Source organism: Monodon monoceros, unplaced genomic scaffold, assembly GCF_005190385.1.
Source record: "Monodon monoceros isolate NGI ecotype Baffin Bay Population unplaced genomic scaffold, NGI_Narwhal_1 Super_Scaffold_3, whole genome shotgun sequence".
Classification (NCBI taxonomy): Eukaryota; Metazoa; Chordata; class Mammalia; order Artiodactyla; family Monodontidae; genus Monodon; species Monodon monoceros.
The window spans coordinates 17,475,231-17,487,527 of NW_021703780.1; the positions used below are offsets into that span (position 1 = coordinate 17,475,231).

Sequence of the window (12,297 nt, forward strand, 5' to 3'; positions counted from 1 at the left end):
GTCTATACTTGAAAAGCCTCTGGAAAAGAAAAGAGTTAAATATCAATTGGAATTAATCCTGAAATTAAAAAAGAAAAACTCACCAAAAGTCCCCATAATAGGCAGAATAATGGCCCCTCAAAGATGTTCACTTCCTTTTTAATTTTATTTATTTTTTTATATAGCAGTTTCTTATTAGATTTTCTTTATATTTCATGACATATTGACAGTATTTGAGAATACTGACCAGTTATTTTATGGAATGTCCCTCAATTGGGGTTTGAATTTTCCTCATGATTAAATTCATGTTATATATTTGGCCCTGTTAAACTAAATAAATGATGTTATGTCCTTCTCAGAGTGTCACATCTGGAGACACATTATGTCTTTTTGCTCCTTATTGGTGATGTTAATTTCGATCAGGTGGTTAAGGTGGTGTCTGGTTTCTTCACTGTGTACTTATCTATTTTTAGCATAAGAATGTTTACTCTCAAGTATTTAATAGGATCAAAGATAGGAAGAAAAAACAGGCCTTGAAAACTCAAAAATCTTAGTGGTTTAATTCCCACTTTCAATTTTATGATAGCTTGGACTGCTACAGTTATGTATTCTAAAGGGGTCTTCTCTGGTGGCACAGTGGTTAAGAATCCACCTGCCAATGCAGGGGACACGGGTTCAAACTCTGGTCTGGGAAGATCCCACATGCCACAGAGCAGCTAAGCCCGTGCACCACAACTACTGAGCCTGTGCTCTAGAGCCCGTGAGCCACAGCTACTGAGCCTGCGTGCCTAGAGCCCATACTCCGCAACCAGAGAAACCATCGCAGTAAATCCACACACCACAACGAAGAGTAGCCCCCGCTCACCGCAACTAGAGAAAACGCCCGCAGGCAGCAACGAAGACCCAACAAAGCCAAAAATTAATTAATTAATTAATTAATTATTGGGAAATTGGGAAATATTTCTAAAAAAATAAAAGATTTTTCATTTCTTAGTTTAAATCTATTCTAAATCTTTCGATTTTTTTCTATCAGTTTTTAATCCTTAGGCTACAATAGTTTTAAACAAGATACTTTATTTTTTCCCTTTTTTTTATTGAAGTATAGTTGATTTATAATGTTTTAGGTGTACAATGAAGTGATTCAATTTTATGTGTATGTGTGTGTATTCTTTCTCAGATTATTTTCCATTATAGGTTATCACAAGATATTGAATACAGTTCCCTGTGCTATACAGTAAATTTTTGTTATTCGTGTATTTTATGTACGGTAGTATGTGTTTGTTAATCCCAAATTACTAATTTATCCCTCCCCCCAAACAAGACACTTTTTTAAATTTTTTTAAACTTTTTATTTTTTATTGGAGTATCGTTGATTAACAATGTTGTGTTAGTTTCAGGTGTACTGCAAAGTGATTCAGTTATATGTGTATCTGTTCTTTTTCAAATTCTTTTCCCATTTAGGTTGTTACTTAATATTGAGTATAGAGTTCCCTGTGCTATACAGTAGGTCCTTAAACAAGACACTTTAAATTGAGTGTGCAGTGACAGAGAGGGGAAACTAAAATTGGAAAGGCAGAAAATTTGTTTCATTGAAGTGCCTGTATATTTACACAGCAATTAAGTACATGTAGAACTTTCATTCTCAAAAACTGTGCAGATCAAAAACTTGTGTGGATCAAGAGGAGCTAGGGAAATTCATGGGTGAAATATCTTTAACGCTTAGGGGGAATTCACAGGTCATGAGTGACATATTTCTCCTGAAATGCTATGAGATTCACCACTCTATCGGGATGTTACTCAAGTGTCAAAGTCATACCGTGGGAGTCAAATACTTGCCATGTACCTTGTATTCCTTTACTGTCTTTCCTCTGGACCTTCGTTATCTGTGAAGTCAAAAAGTGTCCTCTCAAACTACTTTCTGGGTGATTTGAACTTGTTATTTTAGGACAAACAAATGTGGAGGAAGAATCCTATATGTAAATTCCAGTTGGTGAGATTAAGTTATGCTTGATTCTACTTGGAATCAAGCCCAGAAACATATGATTGAAATCACTGGGGACATTACAGAGTTAATGCCAAGATCCAGTAATTGATGGATCTCTTCCCAACTAATTTGATATTAAATCTTAGAGAGCCCAGGAGCCCCAAGACCCCCAGGGAGCAGCCCTTTTGGTTCATCTTATGCTATTAAAATGAAAATCAGTGAGTTCTTCAGAGGTCTAGAAAGGTTATACAAATGGATAATTTGTCAGGTACCTGAAATCCTATTCCATTAGAGAACCTAAAGACCACTGTGAAGTAGTTTAATTTGATTTATCTTCTGTTAGCAGCCAGAGTTAACAGGGACAGATTGGAAGTTGAAAGAAGGCTTTCTGCCGGCACCTCTCATAAGTGTGATGTAACCACAGCAGGCATAGTCCCCATGATGACCAAAAACATGGCTCTGGGGAGTAATTTAAGTCTCTCGATCACTTTGGCAATCAGATCTGCTATTTTAAAAATTATAGTTAAAGCTACAGGTAGGATAACATTACTTAATCTATCTGGTATCAGATAAGCTTCTATATGGCAGGAACTGGGCTGGGTGCTACATGAGGTATCAAGATGATTCCTAGGCATTCCTTATTCTGAAATAGCATAATCCAGAAAGAAGAGAAAGATGGTGTAAATGGCAGTACTACAGGGCAGTGTGTCTTCACTGCTGTAAGAGTGATACAAAAGGCTGTTAACACTTAGAGGCTTGTGAGTGTGGTGATCAAGGTCACTGTCAGAAACTTTTAAGCTGAGGTTTTTGCTATATGAAAGATATTAGAAGTAAGGGACAAGATGTTTCTAGAAAATGATGAGTTAGATGAGTTTAGTTCTTCTAAAATGCAGGGTTATAGTAAATCATGAGAAGGACCTTTTAGAAGATGGATTGGGGCCAGTCAAGGGAATTCTGACTCTGTAATCACACCTAGACTCACAACCTTAGCCCCTGGGAACCTAGATAACAGTCACAAGCTGAGCCAGCAGAAGTACATCATCTGGGACTTCCCTGGCGGTCCAGTGGGTAGGACTTGGCACTTTGACTGCCATGGCCCAGGTTCGATCCCTGGTTGGGGAACTTAGATCCTGCAAGCTGCACAGAGTGGCCAGGAAAAAAAAGAAGTACATCATCTGTAGTTAGTAGGCAACATCTGCTGTTTGGATGTTTTTGAGCAGAGGAGTGATGCAATTTCAGCAATATTGTAGGAAGATGAAATTAGGAAGAATATGCAGGATGCATCCAAGTGGAGAAAGGCTGCAGGCAGGAATTGAGAGTGTAAGGAAATAGTGTTGCCATGAGGTGACAGAGGTCTAAGTGTTGGTGGTGAATTTAGGAGTAGACAGAAAAGAATGAACGAGAGAGACTTTACAGGAAGAATCTCTATGGCTTGTAAGCTAGAGGATGCTGGCAGCTTACACCTTGTATAATGTTCACCATGTACCAAGCACATTTTTGATGCTTTATGTGTATGGATGCATTTAATCTTCACAACAACCCTGGGTAGCGACTGTTCTTACCCCATTTTACATTTGAGGAAACTGAGGCACAAAGGGTATAAGTAACTCACTCAAAGTCACACAGATAGTGGTGGAGTTAGGATTTAACACCAGGCATTCTGGCTCTGTACTCTGCTTCCTAGCCATGCTATCAGTAATAAATTATAGTGGCAAGGGAGAAAGAAAAGCAGTGCCTAAAATAAAGCTCTGACTTAATTAAAATACAGAATTCTCAATTTCTATTTTAAATGTATAGAATTTTAGAGCCAAATTTTTACTCATTTAAAGGCAAAATGCCTTAACCAGCGTGACAACCTTGAAGATGTAGGAATCTGTGCTCTGAGGCTTCACATGGTAAAATTATTTACCCAGTGTTTCACCCATGGAATAGATAATAGGGCCCAAATGGGTCAATGGGCAGCGGCCATAGGCAGACCGCAGTGCTGCTCTAGCTATCGTAAGGCGTGTCTGTAAGTGTTCAGGGTCAGAATCTGGCATTGAATCCCAGGCACCTCCCTTTGCCTTCCCAACAGTTGCCATGTTTTCTTTCACCCCCAGACCAGCTTCAGGTAAGACCCAGGGTTTAAACCCTTCGTCGCTATGCCCAAACTCCTTTTTCACTTTGACTTTTTTGCTGATGTCTGTTGAAAACAGAAAAACAGAATGAAAACTTGGAGGAAGTTTACAAAGGTTAAAAAATACCATAGTCTCTCATTTTTAATTCTTAACTATCTTACTAGATCTAGATGTCGTTGTCCTAAACAAATATTTTTCAGGAAAGATTTATGTGTCTATCACTGATTAGGATGGTGTCCTGAATCTCTGTGACCTACTGACTCTCTTGCTTATGAACTAGTAAGGTGTTACTTAACTTGACCATATCTGTCCACTTATCCTTCCATAGGTCTTGTGGATTCTTTCTCTTCAGCACTTAAGCCTAACAAAACAATGAGTAGCATAAACAGCATGAAACTGTGGGCAATTTATGTGCTCAGTCTATCAAAGATTGAGCAAGTGATGCCAAACATCATTGGAAATAGGATGAGATGGGGAAAACGGTTCTTTATTAGAACTCTTCCAAGGGAGAGGGACTGTATGTGGGTTATAACTAAAGCTGTGAGAAGCCACCTGGAATGAGCCTTCAGACTCCCAAAGGATCTGCTTTGAACTGCCTCTTAAAGAGGGAGCGCCTGCTTCACTTCCTGTCTTTTGATTTGCCCAGTGGCGTGAGCAGGATAGGACACCACTCCCTGTGTTACTGTCTTCCACCCCCTCCCATCTGGTGCTCAGCTGGCCCTCTCAGAACATCAAACATGTCAAGAATATTGGCTTCCATGGACACCAACTGAGTAGTTTATAGGAGATTTTATCTATCTCTAATTCTAGGTCAGTGGTTTTTAACATTTTTTGAGAATCTGATGATACACACACACACACACACACACATATATATACACATATATATAATATTTACTACACATACATACATGCATATATGTATATACATATGCATTCTTCCCAGAAAAAAGCCAGTTTTCCCAAAAAGGTCAATGTTTTTGGAGTATATAAATATCCTAAAGCCATCCATAATAAGGACCAGTGTGCACAGTGATTTGTGTCACCTGAATGGCTTACTGCTGTCTCAGTTTACTTCCTGTCCACAGTAGGACATTCCCTCATAGATGGCAGGCACCAACAATGAATGATTGTTGAATGGAATGAAAGATTAAATGTAGACTGACCACATAATTGCTGAAGAAGCTGCATAAAGACACTAACTTTGATAAACAGGTTCATTCATGAGAAAAACATACTTGAACATCTGGTTAGTGAACATGCTTCATATAAAACCTAGCAGAGAAAAACAGGTCAAGAACAAAGATAGTACAGCACTTCTAGAATCTGGGCTTACAGAGATCTGAGACAGAACGAAAAAGAGACCATTATAAGATTTGTACAATATGACCTGAAACTGGAAAAGAATTCATAGAAGCAGCTTATAAATAACATTTAAATGTAATTGAAACAACGCACATGATCTACAGGTTAAATAATTGGTTAGATGTTTTTTGTTGTTGTTGTTTTGGGTTTGGGGAGGTATGGGAGTTCTATCAGAATGTAATCATCACTTATAATGAAAAAAGTACTGCCCGATTCCAAACAAACAACTTAAAAACACAGTTATAGAATATAACTTGTTTAAAAGTTCGGAACTATATACCTTCATCATTTACTAATTTCTGTCATTAATGTTAGGCTCTCCAATACTGTTTTTTTGGGGGGCAACTGAATCTGTGTTACTAAGAGTCTTGAAAATTAATGATATAAAGCATGTTAAATAATAGCTTCTACATTGTGGATCCTGAATTACACACTATGCAATCTTACAATATATTGTGCTTCTGGAAATTAAAATTATAGCATTAACTTTCCTTGATTTTTTAAAATAATGAAACAAGAAAAGGATAAACTGGCCTTCTTTATGAGGTCAGTAGGTGGTGAGATGAATGTTCTAAAATTCCCGTACCTTGAGGAGATTCTAAAAGAATCTGAAGTTGTGCTGGCGTTTCTTGGCCTGGGTTAGTCCATCATAGGCTTCAGAGGGTCTGGAAACCAGCTGAAGTTGTGTGGAGCAGTGGAAGAGTCTATAAGTATTTTTTTTTCCCTGGAGGAGGAATTCATTGGTTTTCGTTAGATTCTTTTTCTTTTTAATAATTTTATTTTATTTATTTATTTTTGGCTGTGTCGGGTCTTCGTTGCTGGGTGCGGGCTTTCTCTAGTTGTGGAGAGCGGGGGCTACTCTTTGTTGCGGTGTGCAGGCTTCTCACTGCTGTGGCTTCTCTTGTAGCGGAGCACGGGCTCTAGGCACACGGGCTTCAGTATTTGTGGCTTGCGGGCTCAGAATTGTGGCTCATGAGCTGTAGAATGCAGGCTCAGTAGTTGTGGCGCATGGGCTTAGTTGCTCCGCGGCATGTGGGATCATCCCGGACCAGGGATCGAACCTGTGTCCCTTGCATTGGCAGGCGGATTCTTAACCACTGCGCCACCAGGGAAGTCCCCATTAGATTCTTAAAGGGATCCTATTCCACAAAAGGTGAAGAACCAATCATCTGTTAATATCTCAGTTTAAGAAAACATTTTAATATAGGTACTTTTTTTAATAACCTGTGTTTAAAAAAATTCAGCTGAGTAAAATTTAAGTATCTTGTTGGCTTTATTCAGTAATTCATGAATTGGGCAGCATCCAGTCTAGCAGATTGAGAGGTGGTCTGAGGAGCTTACAATATGAAGGACTTTAATAGGCAGAAGAGAGCAGGACAAGGAAGTTTTACTGGGCAAAAAAGCAGATTGGTTATTGCAAGGTTACTTTCCTTACAACGGGTGGCAGGGGCCTATCAGGCAGATGACCTCACTAATTCTGATCAGGTGATTTCTGATTCACTGGTTCAATATTCCATTTCTGGAAGAGCTGAAACTATAAATAAGTCTTGGTTTGCTGACATGAGACTTAGCACAGACTACTCCATTTTGGGCCTGTTGCCTTGTTTTTAACACCTGTTTAATTGTTAAAATTATCAATGCTTAGTAATCTTTTAATCTTGAAGGCCTGGAAAGTGAACAGTTTAAAAGATTAAACAAAAATATTATTTAAAAATAAACTTCTGGGGCTTCCCTGGTGGCACAGTGTTTGAGAGCCCGCCTGCCGATGCAGGGGACGCGGGTTCGTGCCCTGGTCCAGGAAGATCCCACATGCCGCGGAGCGGCTGGGCCCCTGAGCCATGGCCGCTGAGCCTGTGCGTCTGGAGCCTGTGCTCCGCAACGGGAGAGGCCACAACAGTGAGAGGCCCGTGTACCGCAAAAATAAACTATAAATAAATAAATAAATAAATAAACTTCTGTTTTCTGATTTTTAGAAAAGATAACATTCCCGTGCCTTAAAAACTGTGCTTTCAGGCCCAGTCTTCCGTGGTAGACCCCATGTCAAGCACTCAGGTCTGATATAAGGGACCCAAGTAACCAGACATAAGGACTTAAAACTTAATACTCTCCCATATATATATTTTTAACATCTTTTTTGGAGTATAATTGCTTTATACTTTATAATTGTGTTAGTTTCTGCTTTATAACAAAGTGAATCAGCTATACATATATCCCCATATCTCTTCCCTCTTGTGTCTCCCTCCCTCCCACCCTCCCTTATCCCACCCCTCTAGGTGGTCACAGAGTCTCCAATATTTTTTAAGTGTGGGATTGAAGGTTTTTGCCAGCCCTAACTTGTAATCACGAGGACTGCCTTTATGATCTTTTTCTCTCAATTCATTCAGCACTGTATGTATTAGGTTCCTATGTGCCTGACACTGCAGTGATGCACAATGTGGCCAGGATGCTCCTCTCACGGTGCACAGGGAGGAGAACAGCAAACAAAAGTTGGCAAAATACCAGAGAGTATGTAGCAAATTAAAATAGATTAATAGAATCAGTAATGGCTGAATGGATCCTTTGTGATCCAAAGGCCACAAAGTTATCGCCTCTGTGGAAGTGATAAATGAATTCAGATCAGAATAGGCAGTCAGCCTTGTCAAGATTCTAGGAAAGAAGATTGTAGGCAGAGGGAATATCTCACCCAATAGCCTTTGAAAGGGATGGCGTGGGAAACAAAGAGGAGAGCGATGTGGCTGAAGTATCGTGGTGAGGCAGAAACTTGTAGGAAATGAAGTAGGTGAGGTGGACAAGGGTCAGATCATGTCAAACTTGATAAGCCAGGGTAAGGGATGTGAAGCAGGAGAAGCCTAATACTAATTCTGTAAAGTAAGATTTGAGAATACTGGAATTCTTTGCTTTTGAACATAGATACAACCAGCTGAAATTGAAATTTCTACGTGAATTGAAGTAATGGTTAGAAAACAGTAGCTAACATTGTTTTCCAATGTTGTTGTACACTGTGCCAGTGTGAAAGTCATCATCATTCTTTGACTTTATGGAGATATATATCTAGTCATTTATGAAGAAAATTTATGAGGGTCTCATATATTTGTAACTATAGCTACACAGACATTTGTTACACTTTAGCTTGTGATAAGATAATAAATACAAGTGATATGATTGAACTGTCCCAGTTACATTAATTGCAAGACTCATTAAGAAGTTTGCAAGCCGATAATAGGAGCTATCATTTATTGAGTGATTACTATATGCAGACGCTGTACCAAGCATTTTATTGACATTTCATCTTACCTTTATGGCTGTCCTACAAGGAATGGTATGTATATTAAGAGTATAGGTTAAGACTGTCTGTAAGTGCCAGCTAGACCAAAAGGGTAATAAGCACAACTGTAACACCTTTGATTGTTTTTTCATAACCAGAACACACAGTTTCTTCTCTCTTTGAGCACAATCTTCAGAGAACACAGAATCTGTTGTGTTTGGAACAACAAAGAGCTGTAGCATGCAATTTTCAAATGCCCTTTGCCAGTAGAGACTGACCTTATGCATTATGGCATTTATTTATTCATGCACAGCCTCTAGAACAAAAGAATACTACTAGTGTATATATTAAAGAAACATAAACAGGGGCTTCCCTGGTGGCACAGTGGTTAAGAATCCGCCTGCCAATGCAGGGGGCATGGGTTTGATCCCTTCTCCAGGAAGATCCCACATGTTATGGAGCAACTAAGCCCATGAGCCACAACTACTGAGCCTGCACTCTTGAGCCCGCGTGCCACAACTACTGAGCCTGCGCACGTAGAGCCCATGCTCCACAACAAGAGAAGCCACTGTAATGAGAAGCCCGTGCACCACAACAAAGAGTAGCCCCTGCTCACCGCAACTAGAGAAAGCCCGCGCACAGCAATAAGGACCCAACACAGCCAAAAATAAATTAATTAATTAAATAAATTCATTAAAAAAAGAAAAGATACACAAACAGAATACATACAAATCAGGTGAAGTGTGTACAGAACGTGTGTATTTCGAATAACTATTGTGTCACTGAAATTGCCAGGCACAAATTTAGTCTTGCCATTTTGTTCACACACTGGGGAAAAATTAGTTTGTTAAATGTTTCGTGTAACTGTACTTGTTTTACCAAGCTGGAGAGTTGGAGATTTTTAATTCTAGTTTTCATTACCTGAATATCAGCCTATGTTTTTCATATGGTATGTGTAGTATCTCACGACTGGAGTTTGCTTTGTTTTATAGTATCTGTACTCCTTGTATTTTTCAAGCACTATTTTGAAAACAGCTGATGTATTTCTCCATTAAAAACACAATAAAAATAAACAAGAAAAACGTAAAAAAAAATTTCTAGCATTATCTAAAACTTCTTCACTTTTATACAGTGGATTCTAATGTTAGATTATCATTTACTATGTTTTTTACATTGCTTCTTTTGTAAAAGAAGTTTATAAGTTACGTGTATATGTGTACACTAAGTGGTTTAAGGGTGTTTTTTTTAAGAGTACTAAAAATTTTTCAAAGGATAAGTTTGGCTTCAAGTTTGAAAAGAAAGTTCAAGACAGATATAATTTCATACTGTCCCAAATCCTACTAAAACTACAGCGCAGAGATTTTTATTTTAGGCGTTATTACCCCACAAGGATAAAGAAAACAGAAGAAGCAACAGCAAAGTTGCTGTGACAAGGAGATAGACAGTTGACAACTAACCTCGCCACCCCAGGGAAACCTAAATACCTACCTGGTGGGGAGGAAAAGCCCAAATCCAAACTGATAATCAACTTAATGCATACCACAGAATTCTTTTTTTTTTTTTTTTTTGGCCGCACCTCACGGCATGCGGAACTTCCCCAACCAGGGATCGAACCTGTGCCCCCTGCAGTGGAAGCGCGTTGTCTTAACCACTGGACCACCAGTGAAGCCCCACAGAATTCTTAAGTGGCCCAAGAATTGGCTGGCACCTCTGGAAGGGAGAATGAGGCAGGAAGGGAGATGACTAAAATGAAGAAGATTGTTTGACAACAATTTAAGAAGCAGTGAGATTTCTCTATTTCCTCCCCAACTAAGGCTTCCAGGTAACACCCCTTCACCTACCCTGACAGAAGTCGGGAGGCTTATTCTCTGAAGGAGATATGTGTTAGAGTTCTTTAGAGAAAGAAAGCCAGCAGGATGTGTATGTAGACACACACACACACACACACATATATATATATGGAGGCTGAGAAGTCCCAAGATTGGCAGCCCGCATGCTGGAGACCCAGGGGGCCGATAAGTAGTTCCAGTTCAAGTCCAAAGGCTTGAGAACCAAGAGGGCCAGTGGTATAAGTTCTAATCCTAAAGCTGACGGATTCAAGACCCAGAAGGAACCGATGTTAAAGTTCAAGTCCAGAGGCTAGGAAAGACCAATGTCCCAGCCCATCCAGTCAATGTCCCAGCCCATCCAGTCAATGCCCCAGCCCATCCAGTCAATGTCCCAGCCCATCCAGTCAATGTCCTAGCCCATCCAGTCAATGTCCCAGCCCATCCAGTCAGGCAGGAGGAGTTCCCCCTTACTTAGGCTTTTTGTTCTGTTTGGTCTTCAAGTGATTGGATAAAGCTCACCCACATTAAAGGGAGCAAATCTGCCTTACTCAGTCTACCAATTCAAATGTCAGTCTCATCCAGAAAACCCTACAGACACACCCAGAATAATGTTAGCCAAATGTCAGGGCACCCCATGGCCTAGTCAAGTTGACACATAAAATTAACCATCACAGGGAGATGCAAGGTCTCTGGACTGGTGGCCACGGGGCACAGTTGAGGGTAAAGAAGATTCTGTCAGCATATGGACATCACATGTCTCTTTGTTCATTTAGCAGGTAGAATGCCGGCAGTCATACCTGCCTCTACCTTCCCAGCAAGAGTTTGGAAGAGTTTCTTTGGGAAACCTGACCAGTCCAAGACTTAAAAGATGTTGACATCAGAAGTTCCAGAATTAAACAGTCTAGCCAGATCATCCTATAGTAAGACATTGACAAGCCCGGGCATAGGCTCAGAAGTTTCAGTCAGCTTTTTAGTCCCTGTATCAGTCTCCTAGGACTGTCATACTAAATTCCACAGACAGCGTGGCTTTAAACAACAGAAATTTATTTCTCACGGTTCTGGAGTCTGGAAATCCAAGATCAAGGTGCTGGCAGGGTTGGTTTCTGGTAAGACCTCTCTCCCTGGCTTGTAGACGGCCACCTTCTCACTGGGTCCCAACATGTTCTTTTCCCTCTGAGTGCGCAGAGAGAGGGTTTTCTATCTCTTCTTCTTATAGTCCTATTGGATTAAGGTCCTGTTCTTATGACCTTGTTACCCTTAATTACTTCCTTAAAGGTCCTAGCTCCAAATGCTGTCACATTGAGAGTTAGGGCTTTGTCGTATGAATTTGGGGAGAGACACAGTTCAGTTCATTATAGTACTTTACCCTTAAACTTGAATAGGCAATCATAGATTACCAGACAGCTGAGGAAAGCCATTAACTGACATGAAGAATAGGGCCAAAGCAAACAAACAGAAGTGGGATGAGAGAAAGAAAAAAAAAAAAAAAAAAAGACACAGGACTATGCAGGGAGAATAAAACTTTTTTAAAAATCCTTGCTATTCTCAGAGAAATGAGAGAAGGTATTATATTCCTAAAACAAGATCAGGATGCCAAAAATAAAGATTTAGAGAGCAAGAAATATTTTTAGAAATTAAAAGCATGGTAGCAAAATGAAAAATTCAGTAGAATTAGAAGATAAAGTAGAAGAAACCTCCAGAAAGCAGAACAAAAGGAAACAAGATAGAAAATAGTAGGGGAATAAAAGGAAAATTAGA

General features: G+C 39.6%; 1 protein-coding gene and 1 non-coding gene across 6 annotated transcripts in view; both read left to right on the forward strand.

Moving 5' to 3' along the window:
- CDKAL1 (CDK5 regulatory subunit associated protein 1 like 1) overlaps positions 1-12,297 on the forward strand; it is a 649,567-nt gene that overhangs the window by 492,103 nt on the left and 145,167 nt on the right. The window lies entirely within an intron of this gene.
- Positions 3,014-3,085, forward strand: TRNAQ-UUG. The gene has a single exon. It is a non-coding gene; the product is annotated as a tRNA-Gln (tRNA).